Raw genomic sequence first — 4,817 nt, 5'->3', positions numbered from 1 at the left:
GGCCATGTCTGGCAAGACAGAGACCTCTGTCAAGAGCAAGGGAGGGAAACAGACCCCAGAGGTCAAACCAGAACAGTTGTTACTGGCCAGACTCAGGGAAAAGAGTAAGAACTGTTTGATATGAGTCGTGTTTGCCTTACTGTCATTATTGAGGACCTGCTAGATGCCTGGCACAAAGCTAGGTCATTTATATTTGTTGCATCTGTGCTTCACCCTAACCCTGTCACTACCTCCATTTTGCACACGAGTAAACAGAGCCTCACAAAGATGACTTGACTTTTCTAGGACTTTCAGCTCACACTGGCTCTTCCCTCTACACGTTTCTACTCAATGCTTCTTTCTTGTTCTCAAACATCCCCAGGGAAAGCAACACCAGTGTCACTTGGCTCAGCAAGGCTTGAGTAGTTTGGGGCTGAATTTTTGCTGCAATTGAAAAAGAAAACAACAACAACAACAAAAACTATGTTAACATATGCATATTAATCTGAATAATTTCCATGTTTTAATATCTCCAAATTTTTTAGCATCACCATTAAGAAGCTTTGACTGTGTGCACATGACAACTTAGTGAGCAGAAAAGTAATTTAACACTTTCTCTGAGGAATTTAGGCATAACCTAACAGTGCTCATTACCATTAACTACGTAATTCAGTTTTATCCCATGATATCTATGAAAATACGGTCATTAATTATGACATTTTAATAGACCTAACAGATAGAAAGCAAATGTCTCTGTGCGAAATCAGAAAGACATTCAGGAGTTGCTTCTGCGTCCTGGTGTTGCGTCACTGCGGAGCCTTTGTGGTCCTTTAGCCAAGATGCCCAAGGAAACCCAGACCCAAGACCAGCCGCTGGAGGAGGAGGAGGTGGAGATGTTCGCCTTCCAGGTGGAACTTGCCCAGTTGATGTCGCTGATCATCAACACATTCTACTCGAATAAAGAGATCTTGTTGAGGGAGCTTATTTCAAATTCGTCCAATGCTCTGGACAAGATCAGGTATGAGACCTTGACAGATCCTAGTAAACTAGATTCTGAGAAAAAGCTGCATGTTAACCTCATTCCGAACAAGCAAGATCAAACACTCACTATTGTGGACACCGGGATTGGAATGACCAAGGCCGATTTGATCAACAATCTTGGTACCATTGCCAAGTCTGGGACCAAGGCATTCATGGAGGCTTTGCAGGCTGGTGCAGATATTTCTATGATTGGCCAGTTTGATGTCGGGTTTTATTTGGCCTATTTGGTGGCCGAGAAAGTGACTGTTATCACCGAACATAACGATGATAGCAGTATGCCTGGGAGTCTTCTGCAGGAGGATCCTTCACAGTTACAGGACTGATACAGGAGAAACTATGGGTCTTGGAACAAAAGTTATTCTGCATCTTAAAGAAGACCAAACTGAGTACTTAGAGGAAAGGAGAATAAAAGAGATTGTGAAGAAGCACTCTCAGTTTATTGGCTATCCCATCACTCTTTTTGTGGAGAAGGAACGTGATAAAGAAGTCTGTGATGATGAGGCAGAACAAAAGGAAGACAAAGAAGAAGAAAAGGAAAAAGAAGAAAAGGAGTCTGAGGACAAACGTGAGATAGAAGACGTTGGCTCTGATGAAGAAGAAGAAGAAAAGAAGGATGGTGACAAGAAGAAAAGAGGAAGATCAAGGAGAAATACATTGATCAAGAAGAACCAAATAGAACAAAGCCTATTTGGACCAGAAATCCTGAGGACATTAGTAATGAAGAGTACGGAGAGTTCTACAAGAGCTTGACCAACGACTGGGAAGATGAGTTGGCAGTGAAGCATTTTTCAGTTGAAGGACAGTTGGAATTCAGAGCTCTTCTTTTTGTCCCAAGATGTGCTCCCTTTGATCTGTTCGAAAACAGAAAGAAGAAGAACAACATTAAGTTGTATGTTCGCAGAGTTTGCATCATGGATAACTGTGAGGCGCTAATCCCTGAGTATCTGAACTTCATTAGGGGTGTGGTGGACTCTGAGGACCTCCCTTTAAACATTTCCCGTGAGATGTTGCAACAAAGCAAAATTTTGAAAGTTATTAGGAAGAATTTGGTCAAAAAATGCTTAGAGCTCTTCACTGAACTGGCAGAAGATAAAGAGAACTATAAGAAGTTTTATGAGCAGTTCTCTAAAAACATTAAGCTTGGAATACATGAAGCTTCTCAAAATCGAAAGAAACTTTCAGAGCTGTTGAGGTACTACACTTCTGCTTCGGGTGATGAGATGGTTTCTCTCAAGGACTATTGCACAACAATGAAGGAAAACCAGAAACACATCTATTACACCACAGGTGAGACTAAGGACCAGGTCGCTAACTCTGCCTTTGTGGAATGTCTTCGGAAGCACAGCTTAGAAGTGACCTACATGATCGAGCCCATCGATGAGTATTGTATTCAACAGCTGAAGGAGTCTGAGGGGAAGACCTTGGTGTCAGTCACCAAAGAGGGCCTGGAACTTCCAGAGGACAAAGAAGAGGAAAAGAAACAGGAAGAAAAAAAGACAAAGTTTGAAAACCTCTGCAAAATCAGGAAGGACATCTTGGAGAAGAAAGTTGAAAAGGTGGTTGTGTCTAACTGATTGGTGACATCCCTGTGCTGCATTGTCACAAGCACATATGTCTGGACAGCAAACGTGGAAAGGATCATGAAGGCTCAAGCGCTGAGAGACAACTCAACAATGGGTTACATGGCAGCGAAGAAGCACCTGGAGACAAACCCTGACCATTCCATCACTGAGACCTTGAGGCAAAAGGCAGAGGCTGACAAGAATGCCAAGTCTGTGAAGGATCTGGTCATCCTGCTGTACGAGACGGCTCTCCTGTCTTCTGGCTTCGGTCTGGGGGATGGATCCCCAGACAGATGCTAACAGGATCTGTAGGATGATCAAACTTGGTCTTGATATTGATGAAGATGAGCCCACTGCTGATGACAGCGGTGCTGCTGTAACTGAGGAGATGCCGCCCCTCGAAGGAGACAGTGACACGTCCTGCATGGAAGAAGTAGACTGAGCTCTGCCTGAGGATTACATGGCTGCGTGTTCAACACTCGTGTTTTCATTTCTTCTGATAATATGTTTTCAAGTACTTCTTTATTTTTGTTAACATTTAAAAACCTGTATGGGGCTTCCCTGGTGGCGCAGTGGTTGAGAGTCCGCCTGCCGATGCGGGGGACGTGGGTTCGCGCCCCGGTCCGGGAACATCCCACGTGCCGCAGAGCGGCTGGGCCCGTGAGCCATGGCCACTGAGCCTGTGCTCCGCAACGCGAGAGGCCACCGCAGTGAGAGGCCCGTGTACCACAAAAATAAATAAATAAATAAAAATTTAAAAATAAAATAAAATAAAAAAATTAAAACCTGTATGGCATGACAACTACTTAAGGGGAAGATAAGATTTCTTTCTACTAAGTGTGATACTGTGATACTTTAGGCACTAAAAGCAGAGCTAGTTTTTTTCTAGTTTCATGTTGGCTTATTTTAACAGGCGGAAGTAGCGTTTGTTGTAAGGTAAGGTGTATGTAACCTATGTTAACTTCATGGTCTGAAGTGTTTAGCTATCAAGCGGATTCTTTAGTAGACCACATCTTCTGTCACTGAAGTGTTCTGAAGTATATACCTTGATGTTTAAAAGAAAATACTTCTTAAAGCAACTTTCATCTTCTGGGATTTAGTTTTTAAACCTTCCATCGCCTGTATTGACTGCATGTGCCAGGCCCCTAGAAATTAGTATGTTCAACTGAACCAACTTGATAGGAGGCACTGTCCATACATAGGGCTTGTTTTCCAAAGAAAAGTGTTGTTGAGAGTAGTAAAATTATTAGCCTATCTGGGCATGTTGTAAAGCTGTTTGAAAAGTGACTCGGAGCAAGTTTTGTGACTGGAGGCGTCGTGCTCAAGTCCACTCTGCTTGAGTAGTTGTAACAAGTACAGGTAAATTAAAAAGAAAAAAAAACAAAAAGAAAGACATTCAGGTGTGATATTTGATATTTTAAATGGTGCATGTGTGTTTATTTTTCTGCATTTTGTTGATGTTTTATTAATGCTTCTATTTATTGATGCCTATACTGTCCCTTTTATTATATATTTCCACAAAATAAATGCATGTTTCACAATATTCATGTTTTTATCATAGAAATAAGACATTAAATTACCAATAAAGTATTTTATTATTTACTTCAAGATTATACTTGCCGATATTTTTCAATATATTTAAATGTATTTTTATAATAAATATTTGTCCAAAATTATTTTAACTTGTTTCAGCTTGTTTACACTGTTACATACAATTTTAAAAATTATTTGGGGAATTTTTATGTCATCTTCAACTAGAATTTTTTAACCTGTTTTGAACAATAAACATGTTATTTGCATACAGAAAAGGCGATGTAAAGGAGAAAACGGGTAATTTGGGTTTTTTTTAATGTAAATCTGCCAAACCGATTGCTAGCTCTATTAGTAAAGAAAGAGTTGAGATAGTAAGTTAATAAGTACTGTTTAAGCCATGCTTTTTTATCAAAATATGTCTTGTTCAAATTTAGAAATTATTTTATGATTAACTTACATTTTGTCCAGAGTGAGCCTCTGACAACGGAAAATAATGACCTCACCATTTAAGTGAAAAAAATTAAAAAGTCTTGCAAATCTCTCCTGCAGAATATTTTGGGTTAATGAGATTTAAAAAAAAAATAAATAAAGTTTAAGCCACCTACAGAATAGGCCTAGCACTGTCATGGGGATATTACTCACATTCGCTTCTAATTAATTTGGATCTAATTGAAGGAATTTCAAACGCTGGAAACACACTTA

General features: G+C 40.1%; 1 pseudogene; it reads left to right on the top strand.

Moving 5' to 3' along the window:
- The first annotated feature begins 818 nt into the window (after positions 1–818).
- Positions 819–3,024, top strand: LOC131765497 (heat shock protein HSP 90-alpha pseudogene; annotated as a pseudogene).
- Positions 3,025–4,817: the final 1,793 nt, after the last annotated feature.

The sequence above is a fragment of the Kogia breviceps genome, chromosome 11, assembly GCF_026419965.1.
Source record: "Kogia breviceps isolate mKogBre1 chromosome 11, mKogBre1 haplotype 1, whole genome shotgun sequence".
NCBI classification, from domain to species: Eukaryota; Metazoa; Chordata; class Mammalia; order Artiodactyla; family Physeteridae; genus Kogia; species Kogia breviceps.
This window is presented reverse-complemented; position numbering and strand designations above follow the sequence as displayed.